Source organism: Schistocerca piceifrons, unplaced genomic scaffold, assembly GCF_021461385.2.
Source record: "Schistocerca piceifrons isolate TAMUIC-IGC-003096 unplaced genomic scaffold, iqSchPice1.1 HiC_scaffold_2512, whole genome shotgun sequence".
NCBI lineage: Eukaryota > Metazoa > Arthropoda > Insecta > Orthoptera > Acrididae > Schistocerca > Schistocerca piceifrons.
Window position 1 is genome coordinate 6,126 of NW_025728457.1, and position 23,317 is coordinate 29,442.

The 23,317-nt window shown below is 36.1% G+C and overlaps 1 long non-coding RNA gene across 1 annotated transcript in view; it reads right to left on the minus strand.

Annotated features, from left to right (window-relative positions):
- Nucleotides 1-1,737: 1,737 nt before the first annotated feature.
- The window catches only part of LOC124743703, a 28,054-nt gene continuing 6,474 nt past the window's right edge, over nt 1,738-23,317 (minus strand). The window contains exons 2-3 of the long non-coding RNA XR_007010514.1: nt 18,803-18,873; nt 1,738-1,767 (exon numbers count right to left, since the gene is read on the minus strand). This is a non-coding gene — a long non-coding RNA (uncharacterized LOC124743703). The remainder of the gene's footprint in view (nt 1,768-18,802; nt 18,874-23,317) is intronic.

The following is a 23,317-nucleotide window of genomic DNA, read 5'->3' on the forward strand; positions in this document are numbered from 1 at the left end:
ACACACACACACACACACACACACACACACACACACACACAAACTGCAGTCTCTGGCAACTGATTTTGAAAATTTTAGATTGTTTAATAAGTACTTTATTTTAAGATAATTTGCAATGAGTTTTTTCTAGTTAAATAATGTTATTGTTGAATCTGAAATTTCACTCTGAAGAGGCATGTAACAAGAATGAGGAACCACTACACATATTTTGTATTTTTGTTTTTTTATTATTCATTACATTTCACAAATATTTTGCTTCAAAGTACAACAAAATGACAAATTTTACGATTACACACGAGAAGAACTCTTTGTGCTTGCCAGCACCACTATGTTTTTATCCCCTAGGTACACAAAGACATTAAGTTTTAAATGTTCATACTTTTCACTAGAACGTGTTGCTCATTTCACAGTGTGTTTACTACTAAGTAAGTGATTACTGACCATCCTTGTAAAAGCTAGCATCCAGTCATATAAATTGTTTTACGGATAAGATAGATGACTCCACGTCTATGTATGACGTTAATCCAAATCTTGATTAAGAATGATGTATAAATTGGAATGGACAGTTACAGAAAGTAGTCAGCTCACAACCTGTGACTACCATGTATTTTTTATAGTCCATAATAGCACTTATACAACCTCTAAATTAAGTAAAAATTGGTGCATGACTTTACACCACACCCATTAACAATGTGATGAACCTGCAATACGATGCACAAGGCAAATAAAAATCATGGATTAAGAAGATCCTTATATTTTCCTTTTACTGGGTTCAGTGGTCCATGAGCAAAGAGGCCAACATACACAATTTATGTTAAACTCTAATAAAATGTTAGAGTACTTGCTAATGACCTAAGCAGATAGTCTAGAAACAGCATTTGATGCTAAGTGTATACTGATATAAATATTTGCTACAAGTTACTAAAGAGTGCAGACCTGAACCAGAATCACATTTTGTAAACAGTGCATTTCCAATTCAGGCATTTGTTGGAAATGAATGGATAGGTCTTTGTAGTAAGCTGACATTTTGAATCAATCCTAAGGCCCTACTTATACGGTACAATTGGAGAAGATCTGTCCATACCAGAGAGGTACCTGGAATGAACTCATAGTCCAGACCAATGTTTTCACTTGTTTGAGAAAAGTTTCATGTTACCCTTTTAATTATAAACTGCACACCTAAATCAGATCTTGCAATGTAGTTCACTATGCACCAAGGACAAATAATACCGCCAAACTTTACAAGGATTAACAACTACATCATTGTTCAATACCATATGCATAAATGTCCTAGCAGTACTTGTAGAATGTTGAAAATAATTCACAAATAAAGAAGGTGTAGTAGCAAAATATGTAACAACCTTCTCTTCTGAGCAATGCTAGTGACATTAATGCCTGGCCACTATGCAGAAATACAGAAATTATTTTTTCTAAATCACAAAATAAAGCTATATACAAAAGCACTTACCTCAATGGCAGTATTTAAATACTCAAGCCATATAGTTTCACCAAACTTCTTTACAGAACTGTGTAATTCAGAGCTCTTGAGTCATTGTATAAAATACCGTTACTTATAACACTTTTGTATAAACTTGCAGCATAGCTACAGTTACTGCATTTAGACTGTTGTGAACAAAGTGATGTTGATGGGGAAGCAGATGCTACAGAAGACTTGAGTCTTGCATTGTAGTGTGTATCTTGTGGGCTAATCTTAGTGGAAACCATTATGGCTTTTTCAAGGTGGCAATCGTTCATCAGGAGCAGGTACTGAAATGAATGAATAAGCATACAGTGCATTGTGTGATACAAGATTTACTTCTAATTACACAGGCAGCATTAAATAAATTGTAATAAATTACATACCAGCATTCCTTTCTAATGCTGAAAATATAATTAATCACAAAACAATGCCCTGAGCAAGAGTGAAGTTTACACGTTTTACTGGCTCATTTTCATTAATGTTTTACACGGGATCCCGGGTTTGATTCCCGGTGGGGTTGGGGATTTTTCTCTTCCCGGGGACTGGGTGTTTGTGGTATCGGTATCATCATCATCATCATCATCATCATCATCATCATCATCATCATTTGTGACGGTGGCTACAATGGATTGTGTAAAAAACTGGACTGTGTAAAAATTGGGACTTTGTACGGGCACTGATGACCGCGCAGTTGAACGCCCAACAAACCAAACATCATCATCATTAATCTTTTACAGAATCAAAGTAGTACCAATTTGTTAACATGCATTCTCCTGCAGTGCACAATTCTCAGAACATCAGAGCAGAATTTATCACAAAAGAAAAAACCACAAAAAAGTGAAAATTTCAATAAAGGTTTTAAGAATTGTCTACTAGAAAAATGCGGATAATTCAAAACAACTGATATGATTAATAAACTAATTTTATGGATACATAGGAAATGTACTAAACAAGATTTGGTACCTTAAGAATCACTACTTAATTAAAGAACTGTTGCACACAAATCATGTGCAATCATTGCAGCCCCAAGAGAGTCACATGTGCTTGCATTTTCTACCACCATTTATGTACGCTACTATACACAAATGATTACAATCACAGCACTGAATATTATCTCTGGCTTTGAGGATTGTGAAGACCCTACACACTGAAATCAGAAAATACAAGTGCTGCGGAACACATTCAAGGAGACACTGGACATGTTATGGGGACTCTCTCTCCATACAGTTTCCATGAGAGTCTACAAATAGTTTACAGTGTTCAATCAAGTATCCATGACAAACAAGTTGCTAACCAAAACATATCCAGGACACATTTTCCAGTTAACATGTCATGTGAAAGTGCAGTCAAGTACCCTGTGTATATGACATTATTCGAAGAGGTTTTCTGCATTCCTTGTCACACGTGGCTGGGCATAATCCTACTGAAGTACGCTGGGTGGTGTTGTCAGGAGGAAAATATGTACGTCGGACTCAAAACTATATTGATGCAGGAGTTGCTGTTCACATTTTCAAAACATTTACAATATAAGTCAATATGTCATGTTGTATTGAAGGAACGTCAAATCATTGAACTCTGTGTTAGTCTGCTACATCACTCCACAACAAAATCAGCTGGACATGGATGGTTCAGTATGAAAGATGATAAGATTTCTCAGAGATGTATAAATAACCCACGCAAATTCAATTCCACATCTAGATAGACGGGATGTTCAAATCTATTAAATGTTACTCGTAGATGAAGGTAAATGTGCCACGGCACTCTGACATTCAGTGTCAAGACAGAAGCATAGACAGGCACATGGGCAGCAACTGAAGTCTGAAGTAAACGAACACTTTTATGTTTAACACTAACATTCCCAGCTACAATTTGTAGTGTATCAGAATGTTTTAGCAAGTATCCTGGTCGACTATGAAGAATCAGCCGAGCAAAAGATGATCACAATAGATGAAATAGGCACAAATAATGTGTAATGCGAAATTACAGACTCTCTGCACTGCTCTGTTTTGGCACAGTCATTGGCAGTGAACACACAGCACCTATCAGCTGGGCGCACATGTTATGATGCCTCCAGTTGAAGTTGTCACAGACTACCTGGAACACACACCTTACCGAAAACACAAGTTTCATCATTATGCCAAATGAATTAGTTTTTACTGTACCACTGATTGTCTGTACAGCCTTTTTAAGTCTGAAGTGTTCTAATGACTGATGTCTGTTACCACATATCCTATTTCAGTGGCTGTTAATAAGAAGTAATGCACTTTAAACTATAGAAGAGTTGAAATGAGAGTTCATTTTAAGTCATTTTGTGGCTCAGAGCAGAGATTGCTATCTTCCACTTAGTGTTCCCTGCAAGATGGAACAAATTCTAAAAGAATTGGATGTTTGAGCATGGCCATGGCCTGAAGGATCCAGACCACTAGAATGAATTAGCAAGACAATAATTCATCAAGAAGAGACGTATGAGGTAACAGACAACAATCTAAAATGGTGTTCAAGGAATACTCAAGCTATGTAATGCATACCCACAGCTTTTACCACAGCCATTTCTCAGATTTTACACTTTACTTGATAACAATGAGGGGAGATGAAACTGTTATGCTGGAAATATTCCAAGTTTCGCAAGAAAGTATACCAATTTTCAAGAAATATTGAGAAGATAACATTTGTTGCCTGTGGCAACTGAGAATTAACAAAGTTACATTACTTGACGCATTACACTGGCTAAATATTTTGACAATTAATGAAGGATACTGAGAAATGATTATTGAAAAGTTCACAATAACATCATTCGTGAACAAAATACTTCAATAGAGGGTAGAAAACTGGCAGCCACGAATAACAACAGGACGGATGCATTACAGATATGCAACACAGATATAACACAACTATGATTTAGAAGAAAATTTGGTGAGTGTGACAGAGAAGACAGCCTGACTTATTTACTGCTGATGGACAAAACATCTACCATCTCAGCACATCCGTCGACTATGAGACTACATGTCGAACATGCCTAGCACAATATTCATTGCACCGGTAGCCACCGAGCTGATGTTGGCACTGTGGTTGCTAGTTATCGGCAACACATCCGACACAACATAACTTCTCGCCTTAATCCTGTGAGAAGTGACCAATTACTTCTCCTATTTGTTGTGTTGCACATGATTACACATCTGTGACTGAGATCACAGGAGGACTGTCATAAATTACAGGAGTAATAATAAAAAAGATTAAGTACAAAATTTCAAAAAGTTACTAGCTGATAACAGTGAAGTATCAAAAGACAAGACCCTTAAAAACTGGGAGACAAAATTAAATCTGACTTTGTGTCTAAATTGTCGAAACAAAATAACAGAATGATTACTTAGAATATAAAGTTAACATACTAGAGGAGAACTTACCATCATGGGTGCACAATATTGCTTGTAATGAGTTTTGTCATTATTTCACAATGGAAATACACGTTTTCATACAGTACAAACTGATATTTCAAATATGAAAGAGCACGTAGAGTCTTGCAACATGAAACAGTCGAGTCCTCAGTCTACGTTAACCGGCTTAGAGGAAAGATTGCAAATGTTTGTTGAATGTGAGGTGTAATCCACTAGAGCAAAACCACTTTTGTGGAAAGCAGTACTGATCACAAAAATGAATCTGAAAAGATTTGGGATGTGTTAGAGGAAACTAAATGAGCTCTAGAAATTAGAAAATTTCATCAAAGTCTGGCAGTACTGAAAGAATTATTTGAAGATTTACAGCTAGGAAATAATATGAATTTGTGAAAACATATTTCCCAAATTTAAACCGCAAACTGGGGGTGATGGTCGGAGGAGGGGGGTTTGTTCAACTAATGTATTTCTTATGTGTATTCTGATGTTCACTACCTAATAAGGGGGATGACTTGAAAAAGGTAGACTTCACACTAGATTACTTAGTGGGAAATTCAGCAGAAGGGGTAACACCCATTCAGAGGACTAAGTCATGGAATGATTTTCAGGAGAGTATTAAATCTAAGTACTGGTCTCCAAGCACTCAAGAGAAATTGATACTAAAATTATTAGACCTAAAACAACACAACAATTCTTGGGGCATGAACAAAAAGGTTTACTGAATGGCACCTTACAGGGTCATTCCATACCAAGCGGTCTAGGAAAAAAATAATTGGTTGCTCGACCATCTCAAAAATTTGATATTTACTGTGTGAGTTCCCTAATGTTCAGTCGGCTCAAAAAAAATTTAATTTCTTTTTATTTTTTATCAATTGGAAACTGTGGCCATTTTTGTTTCACTCTGTAAGTGGCTTTTTGCATTAACATGCCTTATAGGGTTTTTTTAAATTATTTTGTAATGAGTTGCCCCAGACCTTTCAAACAAGAAGCATTTAATTCAGCACACACTGGACTATAAATTAAAACTGTGATCACCTAGCATAATGTATTCCTTAATTTTTAATATCTCAAAGCTACTGGGCACAAATGAAAAACCTCAATTTCTGTAACAGTATTCCTCTAAAGGAGGAATTTCTCAGCCTTAATATTTTTTTTGCTATTACATTACACATTACTGTTACTTTTTATAGAGTATCAATGGTGAGAAGCTTACACATAAAACATACACTATTTAAAAAAAAAAAAGGATTTTGAATTTTTTCATTCTTTGGCCAGTAATATCTTTGTTACGGGACCAGATAAAAATCTGTAAATTACACACTTGATAGATCTTCATGATATCAAACTTCAGTACAAATTTCAACTTTGATTGAATGGAAACTTACGGAATGGGGAAAAAAATTGAACATGAAGAGTCAATAATATGTTTCTTAAGATCTGCAATATCAGAACTAATGGAATAAAATAGATCAATTAAATAATTCACACACAAGAATAACACATAAAATTAAAATAAATGATTACTTGTTGAATCAATCCTCTGAAGACAGTTTCACCCAATCCTCTGCAGACAGTTCCACCAGGCTAGGTGACAGCATCTGAAAGTCTGTACAAGCTCACAGATGAGCCTGTACAAGTCTGTGCATTGTCTTCCCCTTCGACCATCATCTGTTTACTCAACTTAGTTAGCAATGAGCTCTTGAAGTGTGGCATTTACCAGTGGAGTCTCAGTGTTCTATTGGTGTTCTTATTAATGAAGCTTGGCATAAAGGTGTGTATGGATTGTTTCCTAAAGACATTGCATTAATTGAAGATTATAGTGATGAAGAAAAAGTGTTGCTTTACTTACGAATTGGCTCAGAGGTTAATTCAACCTGCAAGTAGCATGAAATCACCTTTTTGACCACTCTTGCTTGGACCCTTTTAAGAATCATAACAAAAGGTCTAGAGAAATAACATCTGATAATCATTTTTTTTAAAAATCTGTTTCATCAATATAATACCAGGGAAGTCGTTACGTCCAACATGTTATTCTAAGATATTTGTTATTAACAAAGAAAGGGATGGTGATGGTCTAGATAAAGAATTTTGTGATTTATCAGAGACTACAAAAAAGGATCGAGATTGTGAAATCCTATATGTATTGCTTACTAGTAAAATTAGAAAAAAGACCTTTCGTTTTGAATGTAAAACTGAGAATGTGGCAATTACTGTCACAAAGAATTTGGAAGTTTGATTTCAAAAGAAAAGTTGCATTAAATCGGATTGAAGTTCTAAGAATTCTCTGATCAAATATGATGATTTGACAGAAAAGCTAAAAACTAAGAATTGTATTTCAGACAAAGAGGATAAAGTTAAGATTATCAGTTCACTACAAAATTCTTGGAGTCGAGCAAAAGTTAGTAATGAATTTAATGTGTCAAAATAATTGGTTAAATTAACACGGCAGTTAATAAAAGAACACAGAATTTTACCAGCATTACAAAATAAAAATGCATCTAATTTCATAGATGAAAACACGACTGAAAACGCTATTACATTTTATGAATGAAGCAACAACAACTGTTTGATGGATGGCAAAAAAGGTTGTTTCTGTGAAAGAAAATGGTACTAAGGTTCAGATATAAAAAAAAGGTTGATATTGTGTAATTTAAATTAACTATTCACTGAACTCAAAAAAGAACATCCTGACATTAAAATTGGAAGATCGAAATATTGAGTTGAGATCAAAATGGTGTATTGTTGGAGGGGCATCTGGCACCCATTGTTGGGAACATTCATAATTTACTCTTTGATGTGTTATATGTATGGTAGTTTATGTTTTCTCCTTTATCTTAGTTATGTACAATGTTGAATAAATGGTCTCTAAAAATGTGTGTTCCTGGCAATATGGTGTTTCACGTATTTGATTAAAAGGTCAACTTTATAATCTCACAGAGGACTAATTAGAGTCAATATCTAATAGGTTATGGGCCCAGGAGAGATTAGTGAACTTTTCATACCAAAGGAATAAACTGATAAATCAAGGTTGCTATCGTATTTTTTTGCTTAGAAACTTTCAAGATTTATTTGTTTAACTATCTCAATGTATTCAAGATGGCTTTGGGTGGACAATCACTGTTTAATTTTGAGAAGTTGACCAGTACGACAAACTACAACGACTGGAAATTCACATTGGACATATACCTGAAACATGAGGGACTATGGGAAACAATTGCTGGCACTGAGGAAGATGAGAAGAATGTACAGAAAGTATTATCAAAATTATGTTTATCTGTAAATTCATCTGTGTATCCAAAACTTCGTGGAGCAACGACTGCTAAAGAAGCATGGTAAAATTTACAATTTGCATTTGAAAATAGGAGTTTATCTAGTTATATTGGGCTATTACAATGCTCAATGAATGTACGATTAGGTTCTGAGAAAAATATGGAGGCGTATTTGTCGAAAATTATGTCACTTTCTCAACAAATTCGAAGCATTGATATTTGGTAAGAAAATGGACGATGATTTCGTAGCTGCAATTACGCTAAGTGGACTCCCAGCAGATTTCCAACCCTTGATTACGGCCATTGAGAATTCGGGTGACAAGATTACTAGTGATTTAGTAAGTCAGCGATTAATTCAAGAATCGACGAAACGTCAAATTGCATCCACAAATGAGACCACAGATTCGGTGCTGGTAGCTAGTAAGCAGAATAGTAAACACCAGAAGACGAATATCGAACGTGATGTTCGAAATATCAAGCATTTTAAGTGTGCTTGTCAGAAACCTGGCCACAAGGCGAATGGGTGTAGAACAAAGAATAAACCAAATAAATTTTCAAATTCTGCGAATGCAGTGAGTACTGAAAACGAAACTGTGTTAATGGCTCTAACTGCATCTTCGTATCATAGTGATGACTAGTATGTGGATTCGGGTATTCACGACACATGACGAATCAAACAAACTCGTTCAACACTTTCCAATGGACCACAGCTGCTGAAGTGACAGTAGCAAATAATAGCAATCTTCAGGCTATTGGAGAAGGCGATGTTCATTTTCGAGTTACTTGTGACGACAAGAATAAACAGATAACTGTTAATGATGTTGCGTATGTTCCAAGCCTTGCATACAACCTACTGTCGGTTAGTCAGATGACAAGACGTGTATTGTGTGTATTGTTTGACAATGCGCAGTGCGGTGTATACAATATAAGTGATGTAATTGTTTCTGGAACACCAGTAGCCACAGCAACTCAAATAAATGGTATGAAGTGCACCATTACGCAAATGTTGTAGAAATTGACAGTTATGAATTGTGGCATGGAAGATTGGGACTTTTCAATCGTGTAAGCATGCATTTATTAAAAAAAAAAAAAAAAAAAAAAAAAAAAAAACGGCTGATGGACTGAACTGGTCTAACGTCAATTTAGATCCGTATATTCCCTGCATAAAAGGTAACAACCTTTTCCTAAGACATCAGGTAGAAGAGTAAAAGATCTACTTGACATTGTGCACTCTGATGTTTGTGAACCAATGGGCATGGCATAGTGGGGAGGATCACGGTATCTTCTCACTTTTACGGATGATCTGTCAAGAAAATCTTTTGGTTATATGTTAAAATCAACAACAGTGACACATTCATCGAATTCAAAGCACGAGTAGAAAATGAAACTGGTCGAAAAATCAAAATACTTCGAACAGACAATGAAAAAGAGTTTGTCAATCGGCGTATGAAGTTATTTTTAAAGACGAATGGAATTCAACATGAAACAGCAACTCCTTTCACGCCAGAACAGAATGGTGTTGCAGAACGCTTAAATCGGACAATCATTGAAAAAGCAAGATCAATGTTAACAGATGCAGGTCTAAGTAGACAATTTTGGGCTGAACCTGTAAACATAGTAATTTATTTGAAGAATCGATCTCCAACAAAAGCTGTTAAGAACGTCACTCCTGAGGAATTATGGAGTGGTGTCGTCGGATAAATTTGAGTCATTTACGAATCTTTGGACGTCGAGCATTTGTACATATACTAAAAGAAAAAAGGACGAAATTAGAAGACAAATCTAAGGAACTTATCTCTGTTGGATATTGCAAAGATTCTAAAGCATATCGTCTGACTGATCCAAATTCACCAAAGACAATTGTGAAAGACTGTGATGTGCAATTCATCGAAAACTCAAAGTGCACTTGTAGAAACAGTAATCCAAACAGTAACCCAATTGACGATAATCGTATAGACAGTCATCAACTAGTGCCAGCAACTAACATCACTGAAGGGGCAACTGAACTGACACAAATCTGCTGGAGTTGACAGAAATGCAGTTTATCTTGAATTAACACAAAGTGACACTGAGAAAACAGTAAACAGCAACGTACATAGTCGCACGGAAGTTGCATTACCAGAAATTAGAAAATCATCATGTGAAAGAAAACCCAATACTAAATATTTTAATGATGATTTTGCTTGTCTTCCCTGTATTTCTGAACCAAATTCGTATGAAGAAGCAATGAATTGTGGTGACTGTGGAAAATGGAAGGAAGCCTTAGATAATGAATATAAATCTTTACTTGAAAATGAAACATGGACTTTGACTGATTTACCACCAGGCAGGAAGGAAATTAATTTGAAATGGGTGTTCAAGGTGAAAGAAACGTCAAATGGTGAAATTGAACAATATAAGGCTCGTTTTGTAGCGAAAGGTTATTCCCAAATACAAGGAATAGACTTTGATGAAACGTTCACGCCTGTTGTTCGTCATTCTTCACTTCGCATCCTGTTAGCTTTATCAGCTGAATTTGATCTTGACGTTGAACATATGGATGTTCAAACTGCGTTCCTATATGGTGATCTCGATGAACAAGTTCACATTCGTCAACCTGAAGGCTACGTGAAGAACGGGGAGGAGATGAAGGTTTGCAAGCTGATGAAGGCAATTTACGGTCTAAAACAGGCGTCACGTGTTTGGAATATGAAATTAGATGTGACATTACATAAAATGAACCTAAAGAAGTCAGAATACGATTCTTGCATTTACTTCAGAATTGAGAAACAAAATATACTCATTATAGCTGTTTATGTGAACGACTTGATCATTTTCTCCAATAGAAATAATAGGTGGAAGAAAGACTTGAAGAAAGGACTAATGAATCAGTTTAAGATGAGAGATCTTGGTAAACTTACTTGGTGTCTTGGCATGAGAATAAAATGTAACAGGAAACACGGGACGATTAGTATTGATCAAAGCAAATACGCAGCAAACATACTCAAGAAATTTGGTATGGAACATTGTAATCCGGTTGCATATCCATTTGAACCTGGCTCAAAGCTGCAAAAATGTGAAACTAAATTGACAGATGAGGAAAACCTTGTGTTACATCGCATTCTTTATCAGCAAGCCGTAGTATCACTACTGTATTTAGATCAAAGCACAAGACTGGACATTGCATATGCTGTGCAGGTTCTAAGTAGATTCAATTCTAATTATTGGAAAATCCACTGGGAAGCGGTCAAACGAATTATGCAATATATTAAAGGCACAGTCAATGTAGGAATAACTTTCCGAAAAAGTGGAACAACTGAAACTGAAGGTTTGTGTGATGCGACAGCAGTTTCCTGGACTTCAAACCGACAACAAACCGTCGCTCTATCACCTACAGAAGCTGAGTATATGGCTCTATCAGCAGCAGCGAAAGAATCGGTATAACTTCAAGGATTGCTTCGTGAATTGTGTGTTTCGCATAGTGAAAAACCAGTTACGTGTATGCTGTGACAATAGAGGTGCCATTGCACTGAGTCACAATGGTGTGCATCACGCTCGAACAAAACACATTGATGTGAGGCACCACTATACTCATCATTTAATTAAAACAGGAAAATTCAGTTGAAACCTGTAAGTACCGATAACAGAAAGCTGATTTTTTGACAAAGGCACTGCCTAAAGGTAAACTTTCAGAGTTTACAAATTGACATCTCGAGAACTTGTGGGGGTGTTGGGAACATTCATATTTTACTCTTTCATGTGTTATATGTATGGTAGTTTATGTTTTCTCCTTGATCTTTGTTATGTACACCGTTGAATCAATGGTCTCTAAAAATGTGTGTTCCTGGCAATATGGTGTATTGCGTATTTGATTAAAAGGTCAACTTTATAATTCACAGAGGACTAATTAGAGTCAATATCTAATAACCATAATGTTTGAATTTGTTTGTATCATCAGAATGCAAATTTCATGATAGATGGCGCTAATCTTAAATAGTTGACCATAAAGACTTTTTGGAAGTTCTCATTTGCAATATTAACTGTTACAATTGTATGATCATGGGAAAATGTCAAGACTGTCCAGGCAAACAAGCTTTCCTTGACGTGTGTGAAGCATCAGAAGATGATTTGATGCCTGAAAATATACAATACAAACAATGGGTGGTAAAGACAGAATGGAAATGGTGACAATTACAAAACCACACAAAGAGTTTTTTGGAGTGTTAACCAGCAAACCTTGAAAACCTGAATTACACCATTTTATTGCCAAAGTTCAGGACAAATTTCTGAAAGACAAAAAGCAAACCTTGGCAGCTGAGTGCTTAGTTCTTGCCGACTTTTCAGAAAACAATTCCTTTATTGCTCAAGATGAAGTACAAGAGTACAACTGGATAAACAAAGAACCCACAATTCATCCATTTGTGTTCTATTATAAAGGTCAAAATAAAATCACAGTTTTTGTGTCATAAGTGACTACACTGAGCACAATGCTACAGCAGTGCATGCTTTTCAACTGCAATTAACAAACTAGATAAAACAGGACAGAACTTCCATAAACAAATTGATCTACTTCTCTGACTGTGCTGCAAGTCAATATAAAAACAAAACAAAAGAATTATTAACATCTCCTTTGCAGGAGAAGGACATGGATTTGATGCAGAACGGCACATTTTTGCATTATGCTTCAGGAAAAATGCATGTGATTGAGTCGGGGGTGCAACAAAACAAGCTGTCACAAAATCTAGTCTTCCGTAGACCTAAGAGAACCAAATCTTGACACCTCAAGAAATGTTTAAATTATGTAAAGCAGAGGTAAAAGATTTACCAATGTTTTTAAAATGTGAGGAAATACAAGAACTCTACACCAATATCTTGGAGGAAAGATTCAAAACTTGTCAGAAGATTAAAGGCACCTGATCGTTTCATTGTTTCATATTTCAGTCAAACAACTTGCTGAAGTGTAAGATCACATCAACATTCCCTGATAGTGAACTTCCCCAGTGTGGAAAAGATGTAATACTGACACTTAAAAATAAGGACATAGTGGCATGGTTTTATGGTGAAAAATGATGGATTGGTGAAGTTGTTAATACTGATTGTAAAAACCAGTATGTGCATGTTTCATTTTACACCTACCAGGACAAAGGATCGTGTTTAATAAAGTTGAAAAGGATCTTGCCTGGACACCTGTTAAAAATGTACTGAAGAACATGTCTCCCTTGGAATTTACGACTGCGACTGGCCGAACTTTTAACCTAATGCCAAAACTGAGTGAGGAAACTTATCTGTTATTCAATGAACAATGTAGTAAAAACAAATAAGGTGAGAACAAGATCAATGTAATTAGCTGGCTCATTTATTTAAAAAAAGTGATCATAGATATGCTTAAATTATGTAACTGATATACTTTATCTATTAGTCCAGATACTGCCGACAATAAGAAAAGTCTTTCCAAATCATACGGGTAATTTTTTTTAGTAGCTTCCCATTGAGTCCCAAGGTTGAAATTTATACTGAAGTTCTACATCATAAAGGTCTATTAAGTGTGTAATTTTCAGATTTTTAAATGGTCCCCCAATGAAGATACTGCTGGCCAGAGAATGAACAAATTCAATTTTTTTTTTTTTTTTTTTAGATAGTAAACTTTTTTAAGTGTAAGCTTCTCACAATTGACACTCCATTAAAAGTAACTACACTATGTAGTATAGCACCAAAAATATTAAGACCAACAAATTACTCCTTCTTTGGAGAAATACTGTTCAAAAATTTAGCTTTTTTTAATTTGCAACCAATAAATCTGACCCATTAAAAATATATTAAGAAATACATTTAGTTAGATGACCATGGTTTTAATTTATAATCCAGTGTATGTTGAATTACATGCTTATTTGAAAGGTCTGGGGCAACTGCTTACTGTATAATTTTTTAAAAAACATGATGCTTCTAAATGCAAAAGAATGGTTGCAGCCCGAAACAAAATGAATGCTCTTTCTACATGAAAACAAATTTTTAAAAATTTGTTGTTGTTGTGGTCTTCAGACCTGAGACTGGTTTGATGCAGCTCTCATTGCTACTCTATCCTGTGCAAGCTTCTTCATCTCCCAGTACTTACTGCAACCTACATTCTTCTGAATCTGCTTAGTGTATTCATCTCTTGGTCTCCCTCTATGATTTTTACCCTCCACGCTGCCCTCCAATGCTAAATTTGTGATTCCTTGATGCCTCAAAACATGCCCTACCAACCGATCCCTTCTTCTAGTCAAGTTGTGCCACAAACTTCTCTTCTCCCCAATCCTATTCAATACCTCCTCATTAGTTACGTGATCTACCCACCTTATCTTCAGCATTCTTCTGTAGCACCACATTTCGAAAGCTTCTATTCTCTTCTTGTCCAAACTAGTTATCGTCCATGTTTCACTTCCATACGTGGCTACACTCCATACAAATACTTTCAGAAACGACTTCCTGACACTTAAATCTATACTCGATGTTAACAAATTTTTCTTCTTCAGAAACGATTTCCTTGCCATTGCCAGTCTATATTTTATATCCTCTCTACTTCGACCATCATCAGTTATTTTACTCCCTAAATAGCAAAACTCCTTTACTACTTTAAGTGTCTCATTTCCTAATCTAATTCCCTCAGCATCACCCGATTTAATTTGACTACATTCCATTATCCTCGTTTTGCTTTTGTTGATGTTCATCTTGTATCCTCCTTTCAAGACACTGTCCATTCCGTTCAACAGATCTCCCAAGTCCTTTGCTGTCTCTGACAGAATTACAATGTCATTGGCGAACCTCAAAGTTTTTATTTCTTCTCCATGAATTTTAATACCTACCCCGAATTTTTCTTTTGTTTCCTTTACTGCTTGCTCAATACACAGATTGAATAACATCGGGGAGAGGCTACAACCCTGTCTCACTCCTTTCCCAACCACTGCTTCCCTTTCATGCCCCTCGACTCTTATAGCTGCCATCTGGTTTCTGTACAAATTGTAAATAGCCTTTCGCTCCCTGTATTTTACCCCTGCCACCTTCAGAATTTGAAAGAGAGTATTCCAGTTAACATTGTCAAAAGCTTTTTCTAAGTCTACAAATGCTAGAAACGTAGGTTTGCCTTTTCTTAATCTTTCTTCTAAGATAAGTCGTAAGGTTAGTATTGTCTCACGTGTTCCAACATTTCTACGGAATCCAAACTGATCTTCCCCGAGGTCCGCTTCTACCAGTCTTTCCATTCGTCTGTAAAGAATTTGCATTAGTATTTTGCAGCTGTGACTTATTAAACTGATAGTTCGGTAATTTTCACATCTGTCAACACCTGCTTTCTTTGGGATTGGAATTATCATATTCTTCTTGAAGTCTGAGGGTATTTCGCCTGTCTCATACATCTTGCTCAGCAGATGGTAGAGTTTTGTCATGACTGGCTCTCCCAAGGCCATCAGTAGTTCTAATGGAATGTTGTCTACTCCCGGGGCCTTATTTCGACTCAGGTCTTTCAGTGCTCTGTCAAACTCTTCACACAGTATCTTATCTCCCATTTCGTCTTCATCTACATCCTCTTCCATTTCCATAATATTGTCCTCAAGTACATTGCCCTTGTATAAACCCTCTATATACTCCTTCCACCTTTCTGCCTTCCCTTCTTTGCTTAGAACTGGGTTGCCATCTGAGCTCTTGATATTCATACAAGTGGTTCTCTTTTCTCCAAAGGTCTCTTTAATTTTCCTGTAGGCAGTATCTATCTTACTCCTAGTGAGACAAGCCTCTACATCCTTACATTTATCCTCTGGCCATCCCTGATTAGCCATTTTGCACTTCCTGTCGATCTCATTTTTGAGACGTTTGTATTCCTTTATGCCTGCTTCATTTACTGCATTTTTATATTTTCTCCTTTCATCAATTAAATTCAATATTTCTTCTGTTACCCAAGGATTTCTATTAGCCGTCGTCCTTTTACCTACTTGATCGTCTGCTGCCTTCACTACTTCATCCCTCAGAGCTACCCATTCTTCTTCTACTGTATTTCTTTCCCCCATTCCTGTCAATTGTTCCCTTATGCTCTCCCTGAAACTCTCTACAGTCAGTTTATCCAGGTCCCATCTCCTTAAATTCCCATCTTTTTGCAGTTTCTTCAGTTTCAATCTGCAGTTCATAACCAATAGATTGTGGTCAGAATCCACATCTGCTCCTGGAAATGTCTTACAATTTAAAACCTGGTTCCTAAATCTCTGTCTTACCATTATATAGTCTATCTGATACCTTTTAGTATCTCCAGGATTCTTCCAGGTATACAACCTTCTTTTATGATTCTTGAACCAAGTGTTAGTTATGATTAAGTTATGTTCTGTGCAAAATTCTACAAGGCGGCTTCCTATTTCATTCCTTCCCCCCAATTCATATTCACCTACTATGTTTCCTTCTCTCCCTTTTCCTACTGACGAATTCCAGTCACCCATGACTATTAAATTTTCGTCTCCCTTCACTACCTGGATAATTTCTTTTATCTCGTCATACATTTCACCTATTTCTTCATCATCTGCAGAGCTAGTTGGCATATAAACTTGTACTACTGTAGTGGTCGTGGGCTTCGTGTCTATCTTGGCCACAATAATGCGTTCACTATGTTGTTTGTAGTAGCTAACCCGGACTCCTATCTTTTTATTCATTATTAAACCTACTCCTGCATTACCCCTATTTGATTTTGTATTTATAACCCTGTATTCACCTGACCAAAAGTCTTGTTCCTCCTGCCACCGAACTTCACTAATTCCCACTATATCTAACTTTAACCTATCCATTTCCCTTTTTAAATTTTGTAACCTACCTGCCCGATTAAGGGATCTGACATTCCACGCTCCGATCCGTAGAACGCCAGTTTTCTTTCTCTGGATAAAAAATTTAGAGTCCACCAAACATGACGGAATTCACCAACTGAATATCAGTTTCTTCTGAGATGGTCAAGCTACCAACGCTGGACCACTTGATATGGATTGACCCAAGAATTAATATCTTTAAGCACAGAGAAAGATTTTTTCCCAATACTACCATTAACTGGAGTACATATTATCAGACTGAAAGGTATAAAGAGTAAATTAATTAAAAGGGAAACAAGAGCAACTATCAAAATTGGACCATTTACATTTCCATGAATTTTATTAGTGGACTTAATATAAATATTCAGGTGTTATATGGAGCAGATTGATTGAAGAAGTACGAAGCGATTTTAGATTTCCATGGATCATCAATGAAGTGCAATGTGGACAATCACCATGACAGAATACAATTTACATCACCACCTTAGCAAGTACTAAATATGTGAGGCTAAATCACATCCGTTTAGTAAATAATACAAAAGTAGTGGAGAAAGAAAATGTTAATCAGCTACAATAAACGTCACTTACATTCATAAAAATTGTATACGAGTCTGATTTATTAACTAATATGTAAAAGGAAGCATTGTACCATGTTTTACGTACCCATGAGAAAATGTTTCCAACAAACTAGGGGTCATAGGCAATCATACATGTAATTTTAAATTTAAGAATAAAGGACTATTTTTCTGCAAATCCTAACCGGTACTGATACATTTAAAACTTTAAGCACAAGAAGGTATTAATAAGATGACAGATAATGATATAGAATGTAGCATAAGTGCCTTCAACAATCCTTTACTGATAGTACGAAAGGTTACAGACAGGGTTCACCTCATGCTACATGCATGTACTTTCCATAGACATATAGAGAGTAAGGGAGGTATATCAGTGTATACCAATGAAATATTAGTACATTTTGAAGAAGCGAAGTACTTTAGTTTGATGGATTTGGCAATTGGCAGACGAGATTAAATGACAATTCAAAACCATACTCAGCATTTTTATATGATGGAATAAACTTTCAGTTTAAAGTATTACCATTTGGGCTAAATATATTTGTTTCAGTATTTATACAAGCCTTAGGTCAAGCTCTTAGCAGTCAGTTACTGGAAGAACTTTCAATCTACGTTGATCTTTCAGCCGGTCGGTGATGACATAATCGAGGCACATGCCCTGCAATTTTTTAAAATGATTTTACAGCTTGCAGCTTTATATGTCAGGTTCATTATGAGGTGCCCAACATTTCATTACTGGTCATAATTGTTATGATATTTACGTGGAAGTAAGACACAGCACGAAATTCGAAAAAGTTTGCAATGAAAAATTGGTGTCGCTATGACTTTGTGATCGGTGCAGGTTACATAATATGTTGCTGTGCATTGAAATTTAGCTAACATATTGAATTTTTCTTCAAACTTGGTGGAGGTCTGTAATTGTCACCAATCTCGAGAAAATTGATCTGATGTAGCATACTCATTTGTGGTCACACAGTGCCAGCAATAAAGCTAAGGTGATATATCCAGAACATTCCTCATATTTCATAAATGGTTTGAGATATCAAAATGAGAGTTTGACAAAGAAAAAGTACACAAACAGGAGAGTATTTTGCCATACGGTTATTATGTAATTCTTCATTATCTACCATATTGTTACACTAACTACAGACATTTCCAGTGAAGGAATGTTATTTTTAAGAGCCATCAACAGCTGGTGAAGCAAGAAATCGTATGGGCTTTGGAACAACATAAATGAACTCATTACATGTTTATTTCATACTGTGGATGTGCTTTTTCATAAAATGCTCACCTTAGTTTTCACCAGTTCCTCTCTTGATAAATTTAATGAACCACTGTGTAAGGATTCTCTCACAACTGCGTCTGCACAACACGTTAGTGAGGTTAGACTGTGTAAACTCTTTGGCAAAAGAAGCATATTTTAACATGGCAACAAGAGAAATGTGTAGGTTTTCCTCAAAATTCCCCATTCATGACACATCTCTGAAAGTTACAAATGGTTAACAAACAAGGAGAAAATTAATCATTGTATTTTCGGTGGAATTCTTTTTGGATACTAACCACAGAAGAGGTGACAAATCTTTTTGAACAGGCACCATGCAAATGTGGGCATGAGGGGCCTCTCTTAATATTTACAAAACATGTGAGTGTAGGCTTCAGTTTAGAATAGCACTTGCCCTCCAGCACTCAGTATTTACCCTACAGTGCCTGCCCAGAGGCCCACCACCACGGATCTCCCCACACTTGCCCCATTGTCTGCGCATCTACCAGCTATGGTACTCTGCCTGCACCAGCCAAAACACAGTTCTTGGGTCGCAACTGGCAGAATTTCAATAGTTCTATCTTCAGTCCTGGGTTTTCATCTTTGAATGCCTGATACAGTTAATGCAGGTTTCCCAACACTAGTCATTTTTGTGTATGATCCCTGAAACCATATTCATTAACAGAAGCAAAATCCTTCTTCCCAGGCAAATAGTGGCTTATTATGTCTGTTGTAGAATATGACACCATTCACAATTGTTCACTTAAGACACATGTAGGTCTTGGCTTGGAATTCTCTAAGATACCACATTTGTTTTGCTTTTCTCACTAAATAGTTAGAGGATCCAAATTCATTTTCAATCCTTCGAAATCTCCAACTTTTCAGAAGATGTGTCAGCATCTGCATCTTCTCACTGTCTGCGGTGCTGGTACTGAATTTCTCTTTCAATTGCTTTACCATTTCCGATTCAACATTTGTTTCATAATCTGCATTTTTTCCACACTAGGTATGTATTTACTTTGCAATAACTCAGAACTTGCTCAATGTTTTTATGCACATATGTTTTCTTTTCCAGTCTGTTCTTTTTCACTGGGGACTTGCCAAGAGATAACAAACTATCATTTAATGCATCTAAAGCAACTTTTGGGGCTGCAGATGTGTGATTCATCTGAGGAGCAATACAGGTTTGTGGGTTCCACGTGTTTCAATGTAGCTGGGTCGGCCACCCACCCTTGTCCCTGAGTTAATTTTTTTCTACATTTACCACATATTTTGTAATCTGTCATTATGCCACTAATCATCCGCATTTGCACTTTACATAGATTTTTCTTACATCTGCTGTGTCCATCTTTTCTGAATGGGTTACAGCAATACATGATGATCTCAAACTTCATCTCCAGGTGGATTTGTGTAATTTCAACACACAAGACCTATTGCAGCAACTATCTGTGTACACATTGCAGGCACGCTACCATCCAACATTTGTTAGGTTGTTAATGGCCCGCCTACAATGTTACCTTCCAGTGCATTGTTAGACCACCACCTTTTTAACAATAAACATGTTTTTCAATGCTTTGTGTCATATTGTCAGACTCTGAACACAATTTATTTTGCATGAACAACACATTCCTGTATGTATTAATTAATACCTCATAAACCCATTATCACCCCAACTTGACTTTTTACTGTTGTACAGTGTAACATGAAGAAGAAAATATATTATTTCATCAGTTTCATAGGTGGCATGTTTTTCAATGTTCAAGGTCAAAGGTCAAGGTCACTGATGTTAATTGTGTACATTCTTCAACTATGGCAATCTCACATATCATTGAAAAGCTTGTTTCAAGACCTTTCCAAAATTACCTGGTTCACTCTTGCGTCTTTATTAGAATGGAAATTTCAGCTGTTTTTGTCAGCAGTACTTGTCGAATTATCAGCACATTTTTAGAGCTTCAAGTGGCCATTACTCCTGTCTTACTTGTGCTAAAATTCTGTAATTTGTTATTTTTCATTCTCTTGTCATAAGCAATGAACACACCAAATTTCATGAATATTGAAATAGGTCAGGTTGAAAATTGTACTTTTCTGTGTTTATCTGACATGGAATGACTCGTTTTTATCTTTTCCCCTTTTAATCCTTTCCTTTTCACCTTTTGTATGAAGCAGAAAACTATCACCATAGTGATGATACTAAGGCGTTATAATAGGAGAGCAGGTTATACAGGGTGTTACAAAAAGGTACGGCCAAACTTTCAGGTAACATTCCTCACACACATAAAGAAAAGATGTTACGTGGACATGAGTCCGGAAGCGCTTAATTTCCATGTTTGAGCTCATTTTAGTTTCATCAGTATGTACTGTACTTCCTCAATTCACCGCCATGATTTCATACGGGGTACTCTACCTGTGCTGCTAGAACATGTGCCTTTACAAGTACGACACAACATGTGGTTCATGCACGCTGGAGCTCCCGCACATTTCAGTCGAAGTGGTCGTACGCTTCTTAACAACAGATTCGGTGACCGATGCATTGGTAGAGGCCGACCAATTCCATGGCCTCCACGCTCTCCTGACCTCAACCCTCTTGACTTTCATTTATGGGGGCATTTGACAGCTCTTGTCTACGCAACCCCGGTACCAAATGTAGAGACTCTTTGTGCTCGCATTGTGGATGGCTGTGATAGAATACGCCATTCTCCAGGGCTGCATCAGCGCATCAGGGATTCCATGCGACGGAGGATGGATGCATGTATCCTCGCTAATGGAGGACATTTTGAACATTTCCTGTAACAAAGTGTTTGAAGTCATGCTGGTACGTTCTGCTGCTGTTTGTTTCCATTCCATGATTAATGTGATTTGAAAAGAAGTAATAAAATGAGCTCTAACATGGAAATTAAGCGTTTCCGGACACATGTCCACATAACATATTTTCTTCCTTTGTGTGTGAGGAATATTTCCTGAAAGTTTGACCGTACCTTTTTGTAACACCCTGTATAATAACCATTTTGATTTTTCCAGCATAATTATTCATAGTTTTCTTATCAGGTTGCCTACTAGACTGAAAAACCATCATGACAATGTATCTAATTGACTGCCATTTCATATGAGATGCTATTTCTCAATAATGACATGCCTCGCTACTTCATTTTCATCACTGGCACCATAGAATGCACACAATGCATTAGGGGCAGCATTGATGTGCCTGGTACATATGTCACTCCATATTTTGATCTACATAATATTGCTATCTCCAAAAACAGTATCAATCAATACCTCACAGAGTAAATTTTATACATGAGATATTTCATCTACCTTTTTTCAATTACTGTAGAAGTAACATGGGGTCAAATTTCTGACACTACTCTGTTTGTTTTAGTGTAACTCAAACCATGTACACAAAATATGAATCATTCTGTACAGAAAGTGAACATTTCAGGAGTAATTTTCTGTTAATCAATAATGTAACGAAACAAATCTGTAAGCATGTAAGACTCTGAAACCCTTAACATGGGATTATAAAAGAAAGAAGTTATTTTGAAATAACAAATGAATGGAGAGGTGAAACAATTAGTAATAGGATAAAAGGAACTACTACTATCAATAAGTAAGATATTATGTAACAGACTACTGCACACAATGAAGCAGAAGAGTATATATGTAAAATAAGTTACAAATGTAAGACAGGACACAAGATAAGATAAAAAATACAACATTATAACAAGGTTTATGGTACATTAATAAATAATCTAGAGAAAATTTATAACTGGTAGAAAATAAACTTTTTCTCGCTTGCATTGAAATTTCAATAAAAAAATTTCCAAGAAGAGACTTAACTCTGTCAAAATTTTAGGTCTGGTACTAATTTTATATTAACCACAACAGAGCAGAAAGTAAAAAAGAAGTCCATAAATGGAAAAAAAGTCGTTAAGATTTGAGCGTGATGCTATGTCATCACTAAAAGCATGCACAGTATAAGTGCTATCTTACGTCAATTTCGCCTCAACTTTCCAAAGTATCTAAAGAATCAAGAGTTATACTCTTATACAGAATGGCTAATGCTGAATATATAAAATTGTACTTAGGAAACTCGGGCAATAGCCTCAGACCACAGAGTACATACAGCTACTTCTGCATTTGATCACTTGGGCCTTAGAAACACAAATGTCTCTACAACTTCTTAAACAGTGACAATAAACTGCAGAACTCTGGGATCACGATCTAGGTTAGTGGAGTTGCAAGAGGAGTTAATTAAGACCAAATAATACGTAAAAAGGTTATCAGAAGCGTTGAAAAAATCCAGACCAAATGGAATTAAAATCATGCCGTATGTTTTATTACAGATACAAGTGTAGCCTTTGTAGCAAATAAGAAAATTAAAAATACTACAGGTATTAAAGGAAACTCAAATATTATATTAAAACTGGTTTTAAAAATAAAAAAAGAGATATACTGTGGCAATCAGTTGAACCTATGGACCAACACTCAGATGCTGTTGAGGTATAACACCTCTACAAATATTTACAGTTATTTCAAGCAGAATGACCT